Source organism: Pleurodeles waltl, chromosome 8, assembly GCF_031143425.1.
Source record: "Pleurodeles waltl isolate 20211129_DDA chromosome 8, aPleWal1.hap1.20221129, whole genome shotgun sequence".
Classification (NCBI taxonomy): domain Eukaryota; kingdom Metazoa; phylum Chordata; class Amphibia; order Caudata; family Salamandridae; genus Pleurodeles; species Pleurodeles waltl.
Window position 1 is genome coordinate 1,302,887,339 of NC_090447.1, and position 27,230 is coordinate 1,302,914,568.

At 42.6% G+C, this 27,230-nt stretch overlaps 1 protein-coding gene across 3 annotated transcripts in view; it reads right to left on the reverse strand.

Annotated features, from left to right (window-relative positions):
* IFT88 (intraflagellar transport 88) overlaps positions 1-26,156 on the reverse strand; it is a 497,265-nt gene extending 471,109 nt beyond the window's left edge. For 2 of the 3 annotated variants that reach the window (XM_069202281.1, XM_069202279.1), the window contains exon 1: positions 26,044-26,133. The gene's annotated coding sequence lies outside the window, so the exon portion shown is untranslated. Of the gene's footprint in view, positions 1-26,043 lie in introns of all 3 variants that reach the window. The other variant, XM_069202280.1, reaches the window with a different exon arrangement.
* Positions 26,157-27,230: the final 1,074 nt, after the last annotated feature.

Genomic DNA, 27,230 nt, shown 5'->3' on the forward strand with positions numbered 1-27,230 from the left:
TCCACATTTTATAAGTATGCAAACAAACTATCCAATATACCCCTTCAACTGTACTGTATATCTATACTAGGAACTGTTAAAGACTAATAGTACCAGCGCAAGATAGGACGCTCTCAAGTGGAATGAAATTAAAACATACTACCCCTCCACACAGTCCTATAATGTCAGGACCACTATTTTACTTCTATTAACACATAGTTCTTGAGAAATATCAAAGTGCGCCCTCCACTGAGGTCAAGCCAATCCTGTTTCTTAGGGTACCAGGATAAAACCCGATGATGAAGCATGTCACAAATAGAGTGCGTCAGTGTCTTTCTGCAAAACAGAAGTGTGTATTATGCTATTAACACTTCATCTCAAGTTCACAGATCATCGGCCGAAGAATAACCTTGTGATATATAAATAGATATATAGATATATATATATATATATATATAGGTTTGGGAGGCAGTATACGCAGACCTCCATATACCTCTTGTTTCATACTTGCGTGGAAAATTTAACTCAGGGACACATGGTACTTGTGTTTTTTATAGGTATGGTCAGCTGCCATAAAACACAGTTGCTCCAAGCAACTCTGAAGGCACTCTTCCTATGTCTCCCAAAGTTTCCTATGTTGCTGTTGACAGCCTTGTTGCTCATAAATAGGTAGGAATGTTCTGTGGTTAATTTCCTGCATCTACCCACTAAATGAGATGAGGTGTAAAAAAAAAAGCCCCCCATAAGATCTGGCTAACCTGCCCCCCCCCCCCGCCCCCGACCCCAGGATGGATGCACAAAAGTACTATCTGCAAGGGACACCTCAGGCACGTCAAGGAGTAATTTTTTTCCCATTTTACATTGTTTGTCATGGGTGGAGTAGACTCTGGGGAGATATTTGAACTTAATTAATCAGGAACTTCTGAGTTTACTACTTCATAGAGGAACACAAAAGCATCTCTCCAGTCATTCTCTAGGACGTCTTCCCACGTCAATTATCCATGGATCCAGCAAAATAAGAAATGAACGATGGGAATGAATACCCAAGGACTTATAAAGTTCAGAAACCTTATTTTTCCCTCCATGGCTTGCATATTGAGTTCAACAGATTAAGTTCATCAGTGTGTTCCATATCCTTCAGATATGTACAGGTGGTGTGCTGCAGAGCTGTTAGCAGAAGAAAAGGGACTTGTACAAATCAAATTTGTTTAGCAGATCAAAGAAGGACCAGGTTAGGGTCTGGGAGAATGTAGCTCTCAGCTTGAAAATTCACATAAACACTTATTTGGAAAATCCCTGAAGGGAGGACATCTGCGGTAAGTGTGGCCCCAGCTAAGAAAGGCAGATTGAATCCTGACAAAGACCGAAGAATAGTTTAGCATCTGGTGGGATTCTAACTGGGAAATGTCTCCCATACAGTTACTGCAAAGGCGAGCAATCATCCAAAGCCTATTTCTTGGCTGGCAAGTAAGCAGACTATTGGCACGGAGCAAAAAAAAAAAAACAGTCTTTGACTGACAAAAGTTGTGAAGCACGGAAGTGAGAGAGAATGGCCATCATATCAAGCCCTCCTATTGTACAGGAATATTGTATATATTTTACCATAGAGACTCGCAGTGCAGACCTCCCCCCTCCCCCCAGCAATCATCCAAAGCCTATTTCCAAAGCCTATTTCTCGGCAAGTAAGAAGACTCTTGGCAAGGAGCAAAAAACACAGTCAATCACTAACAAAAGATGGGAAGCAGGGAAGTAAGAGAGAATGGCCACTATATTAAGCCTTCCAATTGTACAGGAATACTGTATATATTTCACTAACGAGACTCACAGTGTCCACCCCTTTCACCCCCACTACCACCACCAAAACCAGAAAGCTCCTAAAATGTAGACAGGCTTCTAAGACAAGGAAGAAGGGATGTGATGTGATTAATGCTGAAGAACTTAAAAGATTTTGGGAGGGAGATCTGACATGTATGGCAGGGGTTTCCTGAAAATATCTATATGATACATACAAGCCAAGCCTGATTGTATACCAACATGGGCACACTAATGCATTGGTAGAGTACATTTGTATTAGGATTAGGGCCCGAAAAACTAAAAAAAACTGCATGAATGGTTATAATAACAAATATGTCCACATCGCCATGTTTTTATTTTGAAACTTAATTTTGACAGTGTTCCAGTAAACAAGCCAGGGAAGGAATGTTCCTTCTGTCTGAGCTGCATGCATTGCTTGGATGCCAGAAGGCCATTTCACCTTGTCCAAAACTAGTTTGGAAGGAGGCAAGGTTGTTACATCCCTGCCTTCCGTGCATTTCTGCAAAAGAACATTATTTGTATATAGAAGTAGGAAACAATATTCTGAGTAGGAGTGCCACTTACTCCAAAGTAAATTATTGGAAGCTACAGTATAAAGAGAAAATCAGAAAATGGGGAAGGTTATGGAGGGAAACTAACACGACATGCCACGCTGTAAATTAGTTAGGTGATACATCCAGGTAACAATATATTTGAACATACTTCTGAATAATAAATAGAGATATGTGATGTCACATGTTTGGGGCTTTCCTTGTGTTAGTTCTGGCTATAGTTATAAATGCTAAGATTTTAGTAACATTTACCACAATTCTGACACATCTGACTTACAGATGATTTGTGCATAATATGTAACCATACATTGGAAAAAAACAATCATTGTGTGTAAGCTGTTTATATTTTGACAGGGTTGTCTGACTCATACAGACCTGTCTAAAGGAGGAGAATTAGATAGAAGGGTGAAAGATACCGGCCAGTACTCCATTTCTCTGAAAAGGGTATGATATGTATATTTCATTTTGGTGCTAAGGTGATGTACCAAGTGTGCACTGCAACTCGTCCCACAAGAGACAATAGAAGTGTTCTAGATTTCTCCTAAGGGAGTCCAGGAGAGGAGTAGAGCTACCTTCCTAAAACTGAGACGTTGGGCATGGTACACATATGATCAAATATTTGAAGCATGCTGGCTTTGTCAAGAGTTCTGAGTCCCAGCATGCAATCACAAGGAAGCTCCAAGTGGGGGGATACAACCTATTTAAACCAGTTGAATATTAGGCCCAAATTTGTGCACAGAAATTAAAGTTATATTACTTGCGAGCCAGATGTCTAATGGCGGTTAAGGGAAATAAGGTTATCAGCATATAGAGGGACTCGATCTTCAATATCTGCCGACCAGTAGAAATCTTGGATAAGATCATCAGTTCTCAGCTGTCTGGTGAGGAACACAAACTTTAAAGCAAATAAAAGCGTGAAAGAGGAGGACATCTCTGTGGGGTTCCCTTCTCAACAAGGAAAAGGTCATAGAGGTCACTGTTGAATGGTACCATGGGCATCAGCTTTGTGTATAGTAGGTAGGCAAAGGAAAAAAAAACATGGGGAAAAACCCATGGCAGTGCAGAATGCAATCGAACAGTCTCACCCGACCAAATCAAAGACCATCATCAAATAAGCATACCTTGAAAAATCTACTCGCTACGGCGAGTCATATTTTATCAGGTCGAGCTATATTTATGACCTACTTGCCTCTTCTGGAGAGTTGACAAAGAACAGGAATTCTGTTCAGTCAGAAAGTGAATCTTGTTCTTATCTTGAAACATTTGATCGGTGTTCAGATAGGGGCCAAAATCAGTTTGTCTTCTTACAATTAATTTTCTTTCTGACTGCAAACTTCCAGAATTTTGCAAGGTGAACTGTCTGACCTGCTGTACAAATAGTGTGAACTGAAAGGCTATATGGTGTCAGTTTTCCTAACACACAACATTTAAATAACTAAGTCAACTGTACAAAGATTTCAAAATATATTTCAGCAGTTGTGAAAGCCCATTTTTTGTAATTCTGTCTGATGAAAGAAATATTTTAATAGATGCAAACAAATCAGAGCACTTTATTTGGTGATGTGCAAAGGATAAATATGCTTTCTGAAACCCAATTTTCATAGATTATTGTTAATATACTATATCGTTTTATCAGTAAAGCTACAAGTTAGTGGGAAGTTTTTTGGACAGTTCCTAGAAAATTAATGTCTGTATGTGACAGTGTGCTACTACATCATGCTTTAATAATATGTTTATTAAAAGTGAATGTTTAAACGTAAACTGAGAAACACTCCTGCCCTGATGGCAGTGCTATTTGTAAACTAAGAGGCAAGTCATGGATCATGTGTCCCCAATTTGTGGGCTAAAGCAAACGTTTAGTCTATTTAATCAAACAAAAGAGTTTTTTTGTACAGCAGAAATGCTGAGCTCACATATTTGAAGGTACACTTGTATGTGAGAATGAAGATAAAGGCGACTCTATGAACTAAAATATTTGCTTAGGATCGCAGACTTTGAGACCCATTTACAGGTCAAGTACACTACAGTGAGGTTGAATAGATTATTCAAGTTACTCGATCTGCAGGTCTAGTAACATTTTTATGAGTTTTACAGGCCCGATAAGGAAAGGCTTATTGCATTGTGAAGATGTCTAATGTTGTGACACGTATACCTACCACTGTTATGAAACAACTGTGGACAGAGCGAGAGAATGAGTACAAAGTACTAGGCGACTGACCAAGAGCTTTATTAGGATTTCAGCTTCCAGACTGACCAGGGATATGGGCCTGAAAAAAGAGCACTGCCCAGCTGGTTTTTCCAGGTTTAAGAAGTAAAGTGATAACAACCATGGTTCAGTCAGGAGAGAGAACATGTTTTCTGCAGCCTTGAGGAACGTATACCGGAGATGTGAGACCAGCTAAGGAGAGGGATACTTGAACTGCTCTGCCCCGATCCCATTGGTTGCAGAGGTCTTGCCAGGTGAGATGTTGATGGCTGTCTCGCTCAAATCTTCAGCATAGTGCAGGAGATCCAACCTGTCCCTCTCTGCCTGGGACAGACATGGAAGAAAATGTCACAGAACAGTGCCTCCCAGCCACCTACCCTTGACACTATAGACCTGCACAGTTTAGCAAGAGCATTTGCCACAGCCTGCCAGTAAACAAAAAGCGCACACCCTCATTCTAATATTCTTCCACATGCTGGGCTGGCCCTCCACATCAGGTCAGGCATTAAAACAATTTGCTATTTGGCTTCACATTCCTAAACTCAGTTTTACAAGACAAACTAGAGATTCCTTGCCTGTTCAGTTGGCCTGACTGAGCATTAAAATTATAGTTCTAACTCAAGGAAAAGAGTTTCTAGTAGTGACATCACATCTTGTCTGCTTGCTTGCTTTTTTTGTTTTTTTTTTAAAAGATATAACAATGTGACAAGATTAAGGCCTCAACATACATTTATCTAGTCTGATCTTTATCCTGTGGAGTGGATAATGGAGGACTGGTCAGAGATGCATCAGGCCCAGGGTCTCAGTTTGGTACATGATATTAGAGTCCACAATAAGTAGGAAAAAGTAGCCTAGTCTAGAGAACAACTTTTGAGCATCCAAGAAGAAGAAGGTATATGCTCTGGTTGTGGGGTGTAGCATGCTCCATGCATCTGAAAGGAAAAGGAAATGTCAAATTGAGAAAAAGGGGTGCATTCTGACAACGTAAAAGGTCTATGGAAGTGTCTACTAGATATCAATCGAAGACCCTGTTGAAATTAAGACTACTAGGAATGTGCCCTAAGCAGCATCAAGCATCATAGAACCCAAGGAGGCAACAGAACCTAAGGAGGCAAAGAAGGATGGAGAGACAAGAGATGGCACATAGACATTTAGGTATGCAAGTGTACAACATCCTAATTAACTGGACAACGTACGTGGAAGGGAGTTGCACTGGAACTGGATAGCCTCCTGATGAGACCCTAGTGAATCCAGAATGCAGCACGAGTGAACTATTTTCTTTGTTTAGGCCACTGACATTCCTTGAAAGAATCTGTAAAAGAGGCAATTCCTGTTCATTTTACTCAGTGGCCATCAGTTAGGGAAATTAGGCATGGGAGGATACGCAATGGGGTCTCTAAGTGGAAATAGCCATCCTGAACCAAAAGTGTAATCTGTAATAAGAAACAAATACTGTCCCCCCTACCCTACACTTCCAATGAGAGGTGTCATCCAACACTACATCACATTGTGAGTCCTACTTATTGGGGGCACCGTGCACTCAATCCTGTCTTCTACAAACTGTGTCAGAAGAGCAGGAATTAGTATGTTTCAACTTTCCAAAAACATAATAGGCATCAAAACAAAAGGAACAGAACAGGGGACTTCTCAATTAATGCCCAATCAAGAAATAGGTTTAAGATCAGCATAGAGGGAGCCACTACCTTAGGAAGAATTAAACTCTTTGTGAAACTAACCACTCTGTCATTAACACACAAGTATGGAATTGTTGTACTTTGGGATTAACTGTGTAGTGTTGCTTTGTTCATAAGTCCAGCAGACCATGCTGAGCTTTCAAGAATCCTCCAACCTTTCAACTCTGCTAGTAGGCTTCACTGAGGGTGGCATGGGTCTACGAGAGCGAGATCCCCTTGATTCTTCACATTAAGTCTGGGGAAGACCTCACATGCTGGATAGAGTCAGAATGGAATGGGCTTGCGCCACGCTTCTGAGCGTGGATTCAGCTCCTCTATACTGAGCTTATGATTAAAGTCAAACTTGGGTGACTATGCTCGGACCCAATCCCAGTAGGCAGGGGGGTATGGCAAGGTTGCCTGTTGTCACCATTACTCTTTGCACTGGCGATGGAGCCTCTGGCAATACAGCTTTAGCAGCAAATGGGGGATAGTAGTTGGTGACACAACTCACCTGGTGTCCCTATATGCCGACGATACTTTATTCTACCTAAGATCGCCTGGTGAGTCGTGAGAATGGTATTACTTGGTTTCCTAAATACAACATGCCGCCCATTGGCGGGTGGAGGGACCATATTGGAAGAAGGCACTGCTGGCGGATAGTGAGAGGCTCATGGATCTTCCACTCCACCTATACCCAGGCGGCCGAACCACAGAAAAGATTCCATCTCTCATCACACATATGTCACCACAGTGGGAAAGAACTGTTAAAGTGACTCTGGGGAAAGTTCAGTTTGCCAGGGAGTTAACTTTCTCAGACTTACTGGCCTTTCGCACGCTAACCACAACTGTGGACATAATGGTCTGGAGGGCGGGAGGGTGTGAATCATTGGGATACCTTTACCCTCCAGAAGACTTCCTCTACTCTGAAACTGCGTAGGAGACATTCACTCTAGGGGAGAGTCAGTTTCTTGTGTACGGTAGTATAGCCAACATAGCTAAAAGATATGGCAGAGTTATCCAACTGCCCCGCCCTCCTCCATGTACTTCGAGCGCTCCTGGAGCTTGGGGGTGTGAGACACTTGGTATCGCATTCATACAAAACTGCAATGTCTGATAGACCGAGAAGGAAATTCCCTGCTAGAAGGGCATGGGAAACAGATCTAGGGACCCCCCCACCCATAGATAAACAGTGGACCAAGATGTGCTCCTTGGTGTGCACAGTGTCTGCAAACACTAAGTTTAAGTTAACCCATTTCAACTATTTCCACCGTACATACATTACACCGGTAATACTTCATAGGATAGACCACACCAAGCCGCCAAATTGCCAGGCAGAAAAAAATGCACCTTCATGCACCTCGCTTGGAGCTGCCCACCTGTGACAGCATACTGGGATGGGGTGTTCCAACATCTGGAGACTGAATTTGGAATACATTTAATATGGGTGGGGTTATTGGGGGACGAACACACACGCAAAGGGAAAAAGATGGAGTATAGGATCGCACACTTGGTACTACTAATGGCAAAACGTTAGACGTGCCTTCACCTGGAAGGGGCGCACAGGACTGGGGCTAGACTACTGGAGGAAAGATGTAAGGGAATGGGTGCTGGCAGGAGAAATTTGCCTCAAATGAGTAAGAGCGGACGACAAGCTAGAGGACGACCTACGTGACTGGGACCATTGCTGTCCAGCTTTGAAGAGAGGGTCACCCAAGGATCAGGAGGATCTACGGATGAGCGGGGATGGGAGGGATGAGCACACACCAAAGTCTTGAAAAAGGGTGCCATATTTTAGAAGGGACATGTGATTAACGACTGCAAGTTTTATCCTTTTCTTTTTTCAAGGATAAAATGTGTGTAGGAAGTTGGCTCTGTATATACTATCTCAAAGTGAGAGATAGTGTGCACAGAGTTCAAGGGTTCCCCTTAGAGGTTGATAGTGGCAAAATTAGATAATACTAATGCTCTATTTGTGGTAGTGTGGTCAAGCAGTAGGCTTATCAGAGGGTAGTGTTAAGCATTTGTTGTGCACACACAAGCAATAACTGAGAACATACACTCAAAGACTTAACTCCAGGCCAATAGGTTTTTATATAGAAAAATATTATTTTCTTAGTTTATTTTAGAACCACAAGATTCAAGAATTCAAGTAAATACATACTTTATAAGGTACTTGGCATAGGTACATATGGAACTTTGAATGAAAACAGTAAGGTACACAGTTTTGTCAAAAATGGCAATAAGCTATTTTAAAAGTGGACACTGCAAAAATCAACAGTTCTTGCGGGAGGTAAGTACAAGTTAGTTTAGCAGGTAGGTAAAGCACTTACAAGTTCAGTCTCTGGGGCATAGGCAGCCCACCGCTGGGTGTTCAAGTCAACCCCAAACACCCAGCACCAGCAAAATAGGGCTAGTCAGGTGCAGATGTCAAAGTAGGGCCCAAATAACATAGGCGCCTATGGAGACTAGGGTGCTCTGGTCCTAGTCTGCTAGCAGGTAAGTACCTGCGTCCTCGGGGAGCAGACCAGGGGGGGTCACAAACAGGCACACAAAATACACCCTCAGCGGCACAGGGGTAGCCAGGTGCAGAGGTGGTGTCGTGTTTAATAATGAAATCAATGGAGGGACCCGGGGGGCACTTTGGTGATGCAGGCAGGGCACATGGGGGGCTTCTCAGGCCAGCCACCGACTGGGCAACGATGAGAGCCACCTGCTGGTCACTCCTGCACCGGTAGTTGGTTTCTCTCAAGCCTGGGGACTGCGGGTGCAGTGCTTCTTCCAGGCATCGGGTTCTTTGTTATACGGCAGTCGCAGTCAGGGGGAGCCTCTGGATTCTCTCTGAAGGCGTCACCGTGGTGGTGCAGGGAGTTTGTCTCATGGTGTCTACATCGTGGGAGTCGCCTGTGGGTCCTCATTGAAGTGTTGATTTCTCTGGACACGAGCCGGGGGTGTCGGGTGCAGAGTGTTGGGGACTCACACTTCCGGAGTGAGGCTGGAGTCCCTTTAAAGATGGTTTCTTCTTTGTAGATTAGACAGAGCCACTGTCCCCGGGAGTTTCTTAGTCCTTTGGGTTGCAGAGCAGTCCTTTGGGGCGGCAGAGGTCACTAGTCCCGCTGGATACGTCACTGTTGCAGGTTATTTGAGTCTGGAGACAGGCCAGTAGGGCTGGGGCTAAGTCAGTTGTTGTCTCCATAGTCTCTGCAGGGCTTTCAGGTCAGCAGTCCTTCTTCTTGTTCAGGTCATCAGGAAATCTGTTTTCCTGGGTCGCCCCTAAATACAAAATTTAGGGGGGTGTTTAGGGCTGGAGGGCAGTAGCAAATGACTACTGTCCCTGAGGGTGGTTACACCCTCCTTGTGCCTCCTCCCTGTGAGGAAGGGGGAACATCCCTAATCCTGTTGGGGGAAATCTTCCAAAGCAAAATGGAGGATTTTCTAATGCAGGGGTCACCTCAGCTCAGGACATCTCAGGGGCTGTCCTGGCTGGAGGGTGACCCCTCCTTGTTTTTCTCATTATCTCCTCCGGACGAGCCGCCAAATGTTGGGGCTGTGTCCTGGGGGCGGGCATCTCCACTAGCTGGAGTGCCCGGTGGGTGCCTTAACAACGGGCTTGAGCCTTTGAGGCTCACCGCCAGGTGTTACAGTTCCTGCAGGGGGACGTGAAGCACCTCCACCCAGGACAGGCTTTGATCCTGATCACAGAGTGCACAAAGCCACTCACCCCATGTGGCCAGAAACCCGTCTGGATGTGGCAGGCTGGCAGAAACTGGTCAGCCTAGCATTAGTAGTTGGGCTGGTATACAGGGGGCATCTCTAAGATGCCCTCTGTGTGCATTTCTCAATAAATCCCACACTGGCATCAGTGTGGATTCAATGTGCTGAGAGGTTTGATACCAAACTTCCCAGTATTCAGTGTAGCTATTATGGAACTGTGAAGTGCGTGTTTGACAAACTCCCAGACCATATACTCTCTATGGCTATCCTGCACTTACAAAGTCTAAGAATTGGCTTAGACACTGTAAGGACATAGTGCTCATGCAGCTATGCCCTCACCTGTGGTATAGTGCACCCTGCCTTAGGGGTGTAAGGCCTGCTAGAGGGGTGACTTACCTATGCCACAGGCAGTGGGTTGTGGGTATGGCACTCTGAGGGGAGTGCCATGTCGACTTTGTCTTTTTCTCCCCACCAGCACACACAAGCTGCGAGGCAGTGTGCATGTGATGACTGAGGGGTCCCCAGGGTGGCATAATACATGTGGCAGCCCTTAGAGACCTTCCCTGGCCACGGGGCCCCTGGTACCAGGGGTACCATTTACAAGGGACTTATCTGTGTGCCAGGGCTGTGCCAATTGTGGAGACAAAGGTACAGTTTTAGGGAAAGAACACTGGTGCTGGGGCCTGGTTAGCAGGGTCCCAGCACACTTTCAATCATAACTAACATTAACAAAAGCCAAAAAGTTAGGGGGTAACCATGCCAACAGTGGCATTTTCCTACAATCTGGAAATTGTATGATATTATTTAACATGTCCCTGATTGAACTGCAGGAAGCCCAAGATATACGACACTGGTCGGTTCATCCAGTACAGTTTGGCAATCTCAAACAAGGACATGCAAGGTACCAGGCTTCTGAGTCCCACTGGGAAGATCAACGAGTTGGACCTCAATTCCCCAATATCCACAACAACTGCAATAGACTGGTAACCATAAAGAAAGAAAATATAGTAAATATCATGCCCTCAGGAGCTCTAATTCAATGACAAAGTTTTCTGTAAACAAAAATATAAAAAAAAACTACAAATGTTTTTCCGTTGCCTAAATACCTTCACCAGCAAACTACTTCTAAATGTGTTGAGTAGTGATGAAGAGGCCATGAGAGTTCTAAAGGCTGATGGGTACAGAAAGTTATCGAAATCAGACAGCATCTGCTCTAGGCATGGCATAATCTGCTGCACAACATGTTCTAAATCACTGCGAGCGTTTCTGATAGATTTCTTTGCTGCTTTACAACATCATATTCAAGACACTGATGAAGCAACAGCAAGATAATAAGATACCATGATTTTTTGTGGCACACAAATCAAACGAATGTGTAAGAATAGTGCTTAGTCCCTCTAAGTAGTTGATAGTCTTTGCACAGATTATACACAGATACCATAAGGTCTTAATAAAAAAAGAAGCACGGGAAGAATAGTCAGCTACTCCTTGCATGCATCAACACAGCCTCCAAGAGGTTGCAGCAACATATCAGCCTCCATGAGCAGCTATAATAATACACGTAGAGAAGGAATTTGATCATACCATTTGGGATGGTCCCGGTGCTGTGATTTAAACTCTCAGAATACTGGCACATTTACAACAAACAACTAAAGTTATTTATCACCATCTGATAGATATAAGTATATTCACTGGAAGAGCATGTTTCTGTATTCACACATTTAAGTGTTTGGTTCGCCAACATAACATTTTTTTCTCCATAACATAACTCCTCCTTTATAATTCATTAGATATAAGGGTGTTATTGCCCACTTATTAGTTACCTTGAAAAGAGTACATTTGCAAAAAAAAATAACATTGGACACTACATGCAAAGTTTTGATCAACACCCACAAACTTTAAAGTCCATGGGTGTTCACCACCTTTTACACAGATACACCTAGAATTGTCAACAACCCCAGCCTTATAATCGAATATGCAGCTGCAGAAATGCCATCAGTGGCAGAATTTATGCATTAATGAATGCACTTTGTTCAGGAAAAAATCTTCCAATCCTAACTAATCCTGTGAAAGTGGAATGTCTGTCTGCAAAGGTAAAAATATGTGCATCCAAATTAAAGTAAGGTGCAGGCAATCGTTAGTGAATTGGGCCCAAACTTCTGTTGGTTCTGATGAGGAGTGTGGCTTGGTTTGATGATTGCTGACATAAATGAAGCCAGCACTCGCCCTGTTGGGAGGATGTTCTTAGTCAATATTGTGTATATGTTGAATAAGGACGGTATTTTATGTTTTAAGAATAAAAAGGGAGGAAGTAGCCTTCCTCCCTTTTTAAGCTCCCAGGGTTAGGACTATAGCTGAAAGGAACCCTCACAGTGATTTTGGGGCCTGAATCCACTCCAGTATTCCTCTTTATTCCCCTTTTAAAACAAAAGAAAAGAATAAGTAAATTAGCTTAAGCAACTACAGCAATGTGCAAACCACACATTAATCCACAAAGCAGAACTTGCAGTATGTTGAAGTTGTCACATTGAAAATAATTCTCAATGTGTTAGTTTCCTGTTGACCGGCAGCTATCAGTCAAAGGTAGGAAACCTGGTCTGTCTCCTTTGTGATATAAGACATGAAAGTTCTTAAAGTTTCAAAGCCTGATTACCAAAGCCACTTGCAGGTGTAGACCTAGGTTTGTCACTGACAAAGGCTTCATTTACGCCTGACAGGAATCCACAAAAAGATACCTGGCTGGCGTAAATGGGTTTACTACTCCATCAGTGTAGGTCATGAATGCATACAATTATGTAGTAGTAAACCCCCAAACAAGGAATGTGGAGTAGAAAAATCAAGGCATGGTTTGTCTTGAAAGTTTGTGAACAGCCATACGCTTATGGGTTTGTTGGCATTCACAAGCTGCTCTTCAACCCCTTTCTGCCCAGGAATCTGTTGTAATATCACTGCAGCAGTGTTTGGAGTAGCACCCTTTGCTGTGTGAGAAGAGTAAGAAAAGTCCCTCAGGTTTTGGGGGTGGGGGTGTAGAAACAGGAGTTTGCCCTAAGGGGAAATCCATTCTTTGTAGAGGAAAAAAGGTTGACTGTAGAGAGTGCTGCATTTTCCCAATGTGGAGTTGTACCCTGCCAACACTAAGCACTGGGGAAACACCAAAAGGACATGGCATTCCCTGTCCAATGCCTTGAAAGCTGGAGCAACTTTCCAGCCCTGCTACTGGGAATATTTGTGAATTCCTAAAAGTTGTCCTTATACATCAGTGCAAATGAGTAAGCCTACGGATCTAAATACATGGCTTTTCTTTGTGAATCGTCCCAAAAGTGTTTAAACATTGGCATGCTTACACCTCAGAATGTTCATTGGGTAGTTGCTCCTCTACTACCCAGCAGATTCATAGTTGCCTGATAAAAGAAATCATGGCCATCTATGAACACTATTTTCAAAGATATTTATTAAATATATCCTCATGGTTATGGCGATTAACAATAGTACATGAGTGCACAGACAAATATGCCAAGAAATAGTCCATTCTTTCGCCGACAGAGGTACAGAGTCCCAGGCTACTTAGAGCAGACTTTGGCATCACAAGAACTGGAGCTAACCATATAGAAACATCACCATAAACAATATTTCTTACAAGGTACTCTCCTGTGTGGAAATATGGTTGTGTCACGTTGGTAACTCTCACTTCCAGGGCATAATACACAGCTTTTACAGCAAAGTAATCTTTGGGAAGCAGGTTGTTTTAGCATTATGGACTCTTTCTCAACGGTTAGAGTTAGTGTTAGGGTTAAGGTTAGTATTGGGTTGGAGAATGGATAATTAATTAATTTAGAATCAAATAAAATTTTCAGATTTAGGGTGAGAATTAGGGCTGGTTTAAAGAACATTAAATATTTGTAATTGTACTTTTTGGGGTAAGCATAACGAAGGGTAAAGTCCATGAAAGTAGAATGCATTAAGTATTAGAGTTTGCGCTGGTTTTATGTTAAGGATGCTAATTAAATTAAATAGCATTTATTTATTTCAAAGGGATTTAGTAACAATTAACTTTAGGAAGACTGTCTTTAATTAACCAAACTATAATTAAGTTAAACAATAATGAAAAGGTACGTTTTAAGGTCAAGGAGCTGATAAAGTATATCGTGAACTTGTTCTGTTGCTGTAGTGCTCATCAATGTATTATCACCAATGTAGTGACCATCAATGTACAGGCACTGATGTAATAGCAACCAACCAAACACAAAAACATATCAGTGTACTGAAGCATAGTGTTTGGTTAACAATATTTATTTGTACCCAATAGCATTGTCTCCATGGCTGGCACGTGTCATCACCTCAGTACACCAGTCAGGGGTACAAAAGGTACTTCAAATAGAATTACCTACTGAACAACTTCAGGTGAGTGTGTATTATCGCCCAGGGGTCTCAAACTGTTTTTTTTTTTTAAATAAAACTATTTCTATTTATCATATGTGACAGGAGAGGCTCACGCATAAACAACTTATCAACAACATTGATAAATACAACATATATTTAATCACAGAATACAAATTTACTTCAAGAGCCCATGACGAAATCTTCACAGAGAGCCGGAAGGCCAATATGGAAAAATAAGTTGTCAGCGTTTGGTGAAACTGGAAGGAGAAGTTAGGAGGTAAACTGATTTTTGAGGTGACAGCTCCCGAACTTAGGATCTGGACAGAAGAAGGCTTTGACAGACAGCTTAGCTTTATGAAAACTAATAATTTCAAAATGGATACAGGGAAGAGAGGCCGAAGGTCTTTAATTTTTTGCCACCTAATAAAGGTGGCCCAGGACAAGCAACCTGAAGGAATATGCGTCAGATTTTGACACACATACACATACAATAGTGCAACTGAGAAATAACAGGGTATATGTTAACGCAGTGGTTCCCAAACATTTTCAACCTGTGGCTCCCTTGAGCTATTGGCCATTGGCTGCGACTCCCCATTATGTTAGTGGTTTTTTTGGCTGGTGGGGGGATGTAAGCCCAGCCCAGGGAGCACTTCCATTTTTCCCATTGAAAATAATCATACCTATGGCAGGCAGATTGAACAAGGGTGTCTGGAGACTGGAGTGAGCAGAAGGCTTGAAAGATCAAGGTAGTATGAGATAAACAGCAACAGAGGCAAAAGGAAAACAATCCTGGGGTGTTTGGTTGTCAGATGTGATGTGAGATAATGAATGGTAATTTTAAACAACATTTGCCATCGTAGTTAAGCTATGCAAAAAACAGAGGCTGCTGTTACTCATCAAATGGCCCAGTCGTCCCACCACAAGCTCAAGCCTGCCTGTAAGCTACAAACTGGTAGTTTTGTGAGTGGTTTTATTAAGTGGAAATGGAAAGGGACAGGCTCCTCTGGGCTTTGCATTGGGGAATGCTATGCAGGTCGCCCTGTGGCCCCAGAGGAGACCAGATCTTCTTCCTGCCTCGAAGCCTGCTCAGTCGAGGGCACCAGACAGTAACCAGAGATAGGCAGCTCTGTATTTGAGGCACTAAGGAGGCGAAGACTTAGCGTGGACGCATTGAAAGCCTGGTCACAAGGAACAATATTATCACCACCCTCCTCCCACTCACGCAACAGGCCTTGCTACACCCGCAGTGGACGGATTTACTGATTCAACAGTATATTCATTTGCATTTTCATTTTTATGAGTTGCCCGCAATAGGGAGGTATAGCGCTGTGAACGAAAGAGACCACAGCTCTACAGAGAGTTTATGATTTTGTGAGTTATTGTCTAATATTTAAGTGTGAAATAAGTATTTATTTGCTGCTTTATATGATAAGGTGGATGGCATTTTAATTAAACATACTAAGATTTAATTACTTACATTTGTATTTATGTATGGGTATTGTTCTTAACTTGCTAATGTTTTACTGTAATGCTTTCGTAACTGCCCGCATTCTGTGACAAAAAGAGGCAGGGTTTGCTAGCTGAAAAAATTACCACCAAGAATAATGACAATGTCACCAGAAATTATGAAATCAACCTGTGCCCCTGCTATATGAAAGCATATGTTGCCGAGTAAAGTTACTCTGCCTGAAATCTTAGCCCATGCTGCAGGACACAGTGGGTGTAACATGCTTTTTCTGGCAAGAGTTAAGGTGCACAGATTTTTCATCAACTTGCGTAGTCATTGCTCACACACCTACCCAGGATCCCACCAAACCCAGGAGCTTGCCTGCAAATTAATGTTAATCTCTGCCCTCACAAGCAGCTTTCCCACAGTGCGATACTCCAGACCTGCAAAACTGGTAACAGTAAAAGCAGGGGCGTAGCTTGGTCATTAAGAATGGAGGGGAGGGGAGGGGTAGCTTCAGAATGCCCAACAATCATGCTGCCATATAATTTCAAAACTATGCAAACGTGGCAGGGGCACAAAGTCAACTGCAGAGCCAGGAATGTAAACTGTGGGTCCGTTCAGATGTTGTGAAACAGTGTCAGCACCTTTCTCGAAGTGATGGACTACTGTACATCCAAGCCTACTCCATACCGGCAGCCACACAAAAAAGGCCACTTTTTAAACTGGAAGAAATGTGCAGAAAGAAAAGCACATGTTGCAGAAAGCAGGCGGCATGGAGAGATGAGATATTAACTGTATGGGGGTGACTGCCTGCCAAGGTACCCTTCAGTGCAGTGCTGTCACCGCTGACATTGTGTCCTAATGCTCGCAGCCACCTTGAATCAGAGAGCGACTTGCCATGTTAATGGAAAAAAGTGGAAGGAGAAACAAACGATAAAGACAGCATATCTTTGCAGTAAACGAGGAAAAGCGTACGCTTCCCTTCTCTGGGCAGGGTGTTAATTTATTGAATGAACGCTCGCCTCCTTGTCCTCTGACAAAATGTTTTTATATATCAGCACAATGGGCTAACCGTCTATTTTCATTGGTTTGGGAATTTGTACTGCTCGTCTCTCTTAGTTCATGTACACCTAGCATGGTTCCCAAACTGTGCACGGCGCCCCAGGCTAGTTTTGACGGCGCACCAGGGAGCCGCGGCGCACAGATTGGGAACCACTGTGTTAACGAATTAGCAGTCCACAAGATCTGGGCTGATCATGGAGTGAAGGATGTCGAAAGACAGAAGAAGCTGAGAATCCTGATATTTGTTTCTTTAAACCTTCTAATCAAGAGGTAACAAGTGAATGAAACAAGGTACCAAAATCTGAGGTGGGAAAGAAAGTTTTATAACTTAAGTGCATCTGCATGTACAAGTCTGACGTCAGGTTTCTAAGGTGTGAATTAAAGGTGAGGGCAGAAACTAAAATAAAGCCCATTTATTTGTCCGTGGTGCCATAGGCAATACATTCAGAGTGATTAGGAAAGACAGGAATCAATCATGGGGGAACAAAAAGCAAGATAAACTCTGGGGGTCATTCCGACCCTGGCGGTCATGGACCGCCAGGGCCGGGGACGGAGGAAGCACCGCCAACAGGCTGGCGGTGCTTCATGGGCAATTCTGACCGCGGCGGTAAAGCCGCGGTCAGAAAAGGGCAACCGGCGGTTTCCCGCCGGTTTACCCCTGCCCAAAAGAATCCTCCATGGCGGCGCTGCTCGCAGCACTGCCATGGGGATTCCGACCCCCTTCCCGCCATCCTGGTCCTGGCGGTAAAAACCGCCAGGAACAGGATGGCGGGAACGGGTGTCGTGGGGCCCTTGGGGGCCCCTGCACTGCCCATGCCACAGGCATGGGCAGTGCAGGGGCCCCCAAACAGGGCCCCATAATGATTTTCAGTGTCTGCCTAGCAGACACTGAAAATCGCGACGGGTGCCACTGCACCCGTTGCACACCAGCAACTCCGCCGGCTCCATTCGGAGCCGGCTTCATCGTTGCTGGGGCTTTCCCGCTGGGCGGGCGGGTGGCCTTTTGCCGGTCGCCCGCCCAGCGGGAAAGTCAGAATGACCGCCGCGGGTCATTTGACCGCGGTGCGGTCTTCTGGCGGTCTCCGCCCGGCGGGTGGCACCCGCCGGGGTCGGAATGACCCCCTCTGTCTTTTAAAGGCTACGTTTGAGAAACTGGTGAGAAATGCATTTTTATTTCTTTATCTTTGTGGAAGCATAATGTGGTCATGTGTGAAATATGAGTACCATTACTAGTAAGCCCTGGAATGACCTGTACAAAAGCCAATTTGAATCAAATATCAGTATGTGATGGTTATGTGAAGGGTTTTACCCTTTCTATGACGGAAAACCTCAACTACCGATAGGTGACATGCTTAAACATAGGATCCTCCTCTCTCATTGATAGATGTATATATCAAAGAGGGAACTTCAAATGCATTCAGAGGCATTCAAATATGTTTTGAGGTGCTTTCTGGTGGGACTAGGTGTGATTAGTATAGGATGCTCTGTAAGATCTAAAGATGCTTCCTATTACAAACAGAGGGGATGTTAACGAAGGTGTGCTAAAACTTCCTATTGGTGAACTATATAATCCTTTGTTCAATATACCCAATGAACAGGAATAAAAAATAAAAAAAATGTTTTTTAAAGCATTGGCAAAGCCAAGGCTAATAGGCCTTACCCTAAGCAACCTTTTGGCTTTGTCAGTGCTTTTAGCCATGTTGCACAGCAACACGGCTGGCTACGCCACAGCACTTTTTTTTTGTAGCTGGTCGGAAGACAGGGCAGAAGACATCTTGGAGGGAGGGATGTCAGGCAACACAGAGGGTGTAGATGCATCCCTCCTCACCCTCCGGCAATAAAAAAAGCAATATGATGCGGCCAGGGCTGCCACCTCATAGTGCTATTAGCTTAGTCTTTGCTAGTTTTTTCTAGTGAGAAGAGAGGGCAGGAGGGGGCAAGAAAAAATGTAGGATGGTATGAGAAGGTATGGGGGCAAGCAACAACACGGGATGGAAAAGCAATAACATAATACGGTGCGGGGGTACAGGAGGAGGAGGCAAGCAGTGGGATGGAGCAACACAGGAGGGGGCTAACAACATGATGAAGCGGGTTAGAAAGGGGCAAGCAACAACACGGAGAGGGGCTGCAGTGTAGGGGCGCCAGCAACAACATAGAGAGGGATGGGTAGGTGAGAGGAGGCAAGCACAATACATAGATGGGCGGGACGTAGCAAGCAACAACACAGAGTGGGACTGGAGGAGGCAATAAACAACATGAGGCAGGACGGTAAGGAAAGAAGGGGCAAGAAACAACACGGGCAGGATGGTAGGGAAAGAGGTGGCAAGTAACATGGGCAGGATGGAAGGGAATGAGACGTCGACCAACAATGAGGGGCAGGATGGTATGGAAAGAGGCACCAAGCAACTACATAGGGCAGGACAGTAGGGAAACAGTAAGCAAAAAGGAGATGGATTATAGAGGGAGCAAGCAACAATTCAGAGAGGGATGAGAAAGTGAAAGGGGGCAAACAAAAACACAGAGGGAAAGTGTAACGTTGCCAAGAATAGACGTAAGAAGTAATCTTCATATAAAGTTGATAGGTATCTTTATTGGTTAAAAACGCCTCATCCATCAAGCACGGCTCGGCTCCAACTGCCATCGAATTCTCTTTCTCATTTTTCGCTCATTCCACATTCTGTTTCCATGACAAGTGACTCCGTTCTCAGGATCACTTGTCATGTACACCACACATCTCCCTTCAACATTTTAAATGAACTTAAAACTAAGTTTTATAACAACACACCACCCAAAATATAAAACAAATAGAAAATGCTTAGACATAAAAACCAACTACACAAAAATATACATTACAATACCATGAAAGATAAGCCACTCAATTCAGTATATAGTCTTTATAATGTTGAGGAATCATTCTCCTCCTGTTACTCTTCCTCTCTTCATATAAAACTATTTTCCCCCAACAGTCAAAATCATTTCTAAACCCTGAAGATCGTTTTGGCTCTAAGTTCTCTCCTTCTCCTGAAGAAACAGACTTCTTTTTCATAGACTCATTAATGGGAACCAGTCTGTTCATGTTCCAAATTCTCCCAGCTGATGTTTTAACTGCATTCTTAAATAACTTGATAATTTTCATAGGTCTAGTATATTTTGACCACTCTGCACAACCAACTGGAGCCGTGATCTTTACTTCATCACCCACATTAACTTATTTCTCACAAACTTTTTTCTTACATCAAAGTCCTGTTTCCTTTTGAGTATCAATCTTTCCTCTCTCTTTCTCCAGTCCGTTTCAAACAAATTGAATGTGTTCTTACTCTAATCCATCCAACCTGGACACAACTTGGTATGGGGAACTCTTCTTCTGAAAAGCTCAAACGGAGATTTGCCAGTTGTCGCATTTGGCGAGAACCGATATGCAGTTATTCTCCTCATTAGTTCTTTTTTCCAGTCCATCCCATTTACTCTTGCAAGTTGAATGCTCTCTTTAATGTACTTATAGAATCTTTTGACAGCACCATTTGTTTCTGGATGATAAACAGCAGTCTTTTTGTGTATGATGCCACAGTTGTCTAGATATTTTTCCAACTCTTTGGAACAAAATTGTGGTCCATTATCTGACAGAATTGATTTAGGAAACCTTCTTTCCTAAATACATCCTCAAAAAATAACTTCACACTGAAAGAAGAAATATCACACACATTTTTAACTTCAACCATCTCAAGTACAAATCTAACAAGACAATCAGATAAGGAGTTGAATGTTCATTCTGTAAGGGACCAGCTATATCGATAGCCACTTCATCCCACGGTTTGTTCAGTAACTCCTGACAAACCATGGGTACATTATGAGTTTTCAAAATTTTTTCACTAACTGAGCACTGAACACACTCACAAACCACTCTTTCACTTTCCAAATCCATGCCTGGCCACCAAAATTAGCTCTCAAATTTTCTTTAGTCTTCACCTTCCCTAGATGACCATCATGTGCTTGATCTATTATTCTTTTTCTTAGTCTAAACGGTGGAATTAACCTCGTACCTCTCAATAACATTGGCTTATCCATTGCTAATTCTTCCTTAATCAATCTCCAAACCTTTTCCAGTTTAATAAAACTCCCATGTCTCATGGCGTCAATAACTTTACACAATTCAGTATTTTCCATCAGTGCATCTTCCCACTCCTGTTCAATTTTCGCATCACTGGTAATTTCATCCACATTGCTGTCAATTACACAAACATCTTCATCTAACACAAATTATTGATTGCTTTCATTCCCAGATTTATTAACATCAACTAGTCTTGAAAGACAATCAACACTCACATTTAAAATACCAGGTAAGTAAGCAACCTCAAATTTGAAATCCTGAAGTCCAATTATCCATCTTCTTATTCTAGTAGACATGCAGATCAACCCGTTTCCAAAAACCTCCACTAGTGTTTTATGGTCAGATAATACTACAAACTCGGTTCCCCATATAAAATGTCTACATTTTGTAAGAGCCCAGTAAATAGCTAAAGACTCTCTTTCAATTAATGAATAGTTTTTTTCTGCTCCACTCAAAGTTTTTGATGCACATGACAATTAACATCTTCTCACCTTTATTTTCTTGCATAAGCACAGCACCCAAAACTTTTGCACTCGCATCAGTAACAACATAAGTTTGTTTTCCCGGTTTGAACGCTTAGAGGCTCAGTGCTTTTTCGAACTCTTCTTTTATGCTTTGAAATTCTTTTTCACAACGTACATCCCACTTGAACTCTCTCCCTTTTTTTTAACAAACTCCTCATATTCACAGATTTATCTGCCAAATTCCTTTTATATCTGCCACAATACTCAACCATCCAGAGAAAGGAACTAACTTCCTCCTTTGTCTGAGGGGAGACCAACCCCTTGATGGTATTAACCAATTACAACTTTGGTCTTATTCCACCCCCTGAGATTAAATGGCCCAGGTATTCTACCTCTGACAATCCAAAACGACATTTACTCTTCTTGAGAGTGAGACCTGCTCTACTTAAATGTTCCAACAGTGTATTTACTCGTTCAAAATGAACCGCTGCTGTATCACTAAAAATCAAAACATCATCCTGATAACATTTCACTCCCTCTAAATCTTTCAATATCTTGTTCATCACCCTGTGAAACACAGAAGCTGCCGAAACAAGACCAAATGGCATTCTTTTGAATTTATAAGCACTAAAAGGCGTTATAAATGCTGTCAAATCCTGTGAACTTTCCTCCAACTCCACTTGATGGTATGCAGAAGCTAAATCCAAAGTCAAAAATGACTTTGCTCCACCTATTACAGACACAAATTCCTCTATAGTAGGAAGAAGAAATCTGTCTACTACAACCTCTTTTTTTAAAGCTCTAAGATCCACACACAACCTAATTTCTCCATTACTATTCTTGGCCACCACAATGGGGACCAGCTTCCACCTCCTCAATCACTCCTAACTCTTTCAATCTTTTCAGTTCTGCTACTACTGGTTCTTGTAATGCCAATGGAATCCTTCTCACCCTTGACAATATAGGCACTGCGTCTTTCTTTAATCTCATTTTATGCTTATAATCTTTGAGACAGCCTAAACTATCAGAAAACACCTCTGGAAATGTTTTTTTTACAAATTTGCACTCACAGTCAATAATCTCCTGAACTTGGACTTGTGTTTGTGCATTAGGATTAAGCACTACACCTAACAATTTTTGATGTGTCCAATTTAGAAGATTATTACCTTTAATGGAGACATAAAATTTCCCTATAATATGCCTCCCTTTGAACTCTATATGTCCTTAAAAAAATACCAACTTTTTAATAGGTTGTCCACCATAACCTCCAGGACACACATCCATCTGCTTCAACTTCCTGCACTCTAAGCCTATGGTATCAAAACATTTTTTTTAAATGATTGTCAACTGTGAACATGAATCAAAAAGCATCAATACCTTAGCTCCTTCTAGGAGAACAAATTCACTAGGATGCTCACATCTATCTGATCGTATTTCAATTTGAAAAACAACTTCCTGTGAAACCTCCTTAACTTCTCTCACCTGACTTCCAACACTACTTTTCTTCTTTTTACTACCACACTTGTAGAAATGACCTTTCTTCCCACATCCATTGCAAATTACATTTAAAGCTGAACAACTACTCGCATTCGCTTTGTGGCCTTTTTACGACATCTAAAACACTCACCTTTAAATTTGACTGTTCCTCTTTTTTTTCTCACTCACAATCTCCTTACCTCTCACCTCACATACTACTTCTTCAAAGTTCAATTTTTCTAGCATCTACAGTCACAATTTTGTTACTTGCGCTCAATTCCATTACACATTTCATCATATGTTTAACTCTTTTTGCCACACAGATAACTTCCTCTAGAGGTGGTTCATCTTTCAGCCATAACTCTTCTCTAATTTTATCACTGCTACACTTCAACACAAACTGGTCACAAATCCTTTCATCTACCAATGCCCCAAATTTGCATGAGACTGCCAACTTCCTCAAGCTTGTAATGTACTCCTCCACAGTCTCATCTTTCCCTTGCTCTCTCTTTCCAAAATAATATCTTTCCATAATTGTGCTTATCCTTGGTAAGTAGTGTTTGTCCAGTTTCAACATACAAATCTCAAAATAATTTACATTTCTAATTTCTTTACTGTTCCAATCTGGTACATTTTCTGAAACTTCCTGCCCTTCGCGACCAAGACAATGCATAAGTAAAGCATGCTTCCTCTCAGCGCTAAGAGTCGGACCACATACTCTTGCATAATGGACAAACATTTTCTTCCATTTAGCCCAAGGATAGATTGGTTCACCAGGACTAGTTAAGAAAAAGGGTGGTGGTGTAACATTCTGCATGCTGAAAAATCTTCACCCAGCAACAATACTAAATCTTACAATAAAAAATAAGTATTTTTTGCTACATTGAACTATACTATAACTTAGAATAAAAACATATACTCTATGCTACACTGAAATCTGCATTTACATCACAAAACAAATTAACTCTCTAAATTATACTTTTTTTTTTTTTTAAAGGTGTGTCTGTCACCGTGTACTCCTGGACAGGTAAAGATGAACAGATTAAAAGTGTGCCTGTCATCGTTTACGGTGTGCCTGTCACCACATATTTCTCAACTGAGAATAAGTTAAACAAACAGTCTACTCTATAGTTAGACTAAAAAGTTATCCGTTGCTATGACAACTGCACTTCTCTGTACAGTTCTCAACTGCCATAGTAAACACTCTTTACTCGTTACTGTGGAAGCTTAATAATAATATGTCTGCTCCTTTAAGACAGATGGTCCCCTTTAAGACGCTGCCCCTTTAAGATCCATAGATTCCAGGCGTCTTGCCAAACACTTTATTTATGCTCTGATGTCTCTGCCCCTTTAAGATCGGTATTTCTTTTCCGTCCTTCCAAACGACTAATTTATTCGCCCTCCAACAGCTATAGAAACTTCAAACCACCATAGACGCTCTGCCGTCTTGCTCCTCGACGAGTTTAAACACTCTCCTGTCTCTTCAGAAATGTAAACCTTTTCAACATCTACAGAAGCCGTCGACGAACCTTACAGCTGATCGACCGCCTATTAAAAACCAATGAAGGCATCAACAGTGTAATTATTTCCAGCTGATCGACCACCAGTTCACACGCGATGATGGTGTCTACGAGTGCCGCTCCTCGCACTTACAAACTCACCGTACAATGTTGAGACATAGCACTTTTATCGCTCGTCGCCAGTGTAACGGTGCCAAGAATAGAGGTCAGAAGTCATCTTCATATAAAGTTGATAGGTATCTTTATTGGTTAAAAATGCCACATCCATCAAACACGGCTCAGCTCCAATTGCCGTCAAATTCTCTTCCTCACTTTTCACTCGTTCCACATTCTGTTTCCATGACAAGTGACTCCATTCTCAGGATCACTTGTCATGTACACCACAGAAAGTAACTACACATAGAGGGACAGGACGGATGAAGTGGGTAAGCAACAACACAGAGAAAGATGAAATGGGGCAAGCAACAACACAGAGCAGGACGGTGGTAGAAGCACATGAGGAAGTTGGCCTGCATGAGCACTTATGGAAGGCTTCAAGTAAAAGAAAAAAAGTAGCTCCCAAAGAACGTGCAATTGAACGGCACACGTTCTTGGGCCATGCTATGAGGGGAGGGGAAGACAAGCACACAAAGATGAAGGGAAGCAGACAAGTGCTGACCAAAAGAAATCAAGGAAATAAGACTGACTATAAAGCCAAGCAATGCTAAACAATGGGCGGGCTCTAAGCCTAATGTAAGTTAACAAAATGCCTCGCACACAACAGTACTGTCTTGAGGCGAGACCTAAAGAAGTGGGTAGGGTAATTCAAACTCCAAAGAGCTCAACATGTTGTATCCCTCTTGGCAGTAGCATAACAAAGGCCCCCGCATCCCGTGGGGAAAGGGGGCGAGCTCCAAGGGCCCCCTCAGCACAATACACTGTGCACGGGAGGGGGGGCCCTGACTGAGTCGCCCCCCCCCCCTTTCAACTTTCGTTACACCACTGCCACTTGGAAGCCGAAGAAAAAGGTGCTAAGGGCCTTTGTACACATTCCCTCAAGACATTTTTACATTTCCTCTATGAGTCATATGTCAAGAGCGTCCCTAAATGTATATAAAGGTTATAGTCCACATTAATAAAGTGCTATCTCGATCCCTTCACTGCCGTGACAATCTCCATCCCAATTTATTGACCTGTCTGACCACTATTCCATCACTATCAAGCCAACTCTGCCCGGCTCCCTCGTTGCCCTGTCAGTTTAGTCTCCTATCATTCCTTTGCTTTCTCACTCTACCACTAATAACACTCCAGTCCAACACTATTTAGCAAGTTCATTCTTCATCACTGTCCAATCGGCTGACCCTCCCTTAATTTCCTTGCCTCTTTACCGCCCATCTCTGTCCAGCCAACCATTCTTCCCATTGACTAACCTATCTGCACCGCCGTACATCACTACGATGTATGCCCTCCCATCACTAAAGAATCAGTCCCTCTTCCAACATGTACTTGTAAACCCTCTCTTCTCTGGCTCATCACAGCCCACCAATAACAGCCCTATCAGTCGCCCTCCAAACACTATATTTGCTAACACTATTCCCTCGCACTAGCCTACAACCTCGATGAGAGTTTACATAGCTCGTAAAGTACGCCCGCCTGCTTCTCCTACCTCGCCCCGCTGTTCCAGAGTGCACACGCAAAGCTGGAACTGTTAATAATACTTGACTCCAAGGGAACAGTAGGTCGCCCGGCGATGACGACAGCCACCATGCCGCGGACTCTAAGACGCTTGTCTTGTTGCTAGGAGATGAGACGTTCGAGGCAATTGAAAGGGAGGAAGGACAATCTTCTGTGTTTCCAACTTGTCAGTACGCCACTTATTAGGGAAAGTCACTGCACGAAATGTGGTTCTTTTAATTGACGCAATAGAATCCTTGAGACCGTACATTAAAGCGCATCGCTAAAAAAAGGGAGATTTTAAAGCAAAAACGACATCACACTATATCAAAGTAAGCTAATCGCACGTTCAGCTTGCTTTGATATAGAATACGTTTTACGAGAAAGAAACAGTATCGTTTTTGGCTAAACAGGTGGCATTAAAAGGTTTGCACCCATAGATGCCAAGGTTTCAGATTGCTATGTGTGACATTTTCATAATTTCAGTGTAAATATGAGTGAAATTTCAACCAGTATGAGTGACACTCTCACGAGCAAAATCAAGCAATGAAGACGAGGGAAACATATAAATAGAAATTATTACCCCCTTTTGCGACTCAACCACTAGTAACAAAGGGATCTCTGTTACAAAAGCAGCAGCCCTCTGAGATATCCACATTAAATACAGTTCTGTAATATGCTGATAGACTTTCCGGCAGTCATATTAACCCTCTATCCTACTTTATGGTGTGTGCATAGCTGCCATGTTTTCAGTTTGTTAATGTGTCACATTGTCATGGTTTTTATATATACTTATTATTATTTTTTTTTAAATATATTTTTATTAACAATTAACAATTCGCTGTTTACATCACTCAAGTACATTGTGGGGAGCATCTTATTCTCATCATGCATAGTATTGAAGAGGATACAATATTTTATTTGTGTTCATGTGTAGCTTGTGTCATGGTTTAACGCTCACCCCTGTCTTTAACTAAACTTTATTATCCGCAAGCGTGTTGGTCCTAGTGTGGTTTCCCATGAGTTTCTAGTTCCTTGCCGCTTTGTGCTACCCATTCTTCTTGCCTGCATATATAACAGCTTCAACTTAACACTAAACTATACACACACTTGATGGCTTTTGTAGGTGGTGTTAGTATTGAGCGGCGGGGATGATTCCCTAAGGGAATTGTGCCTTGG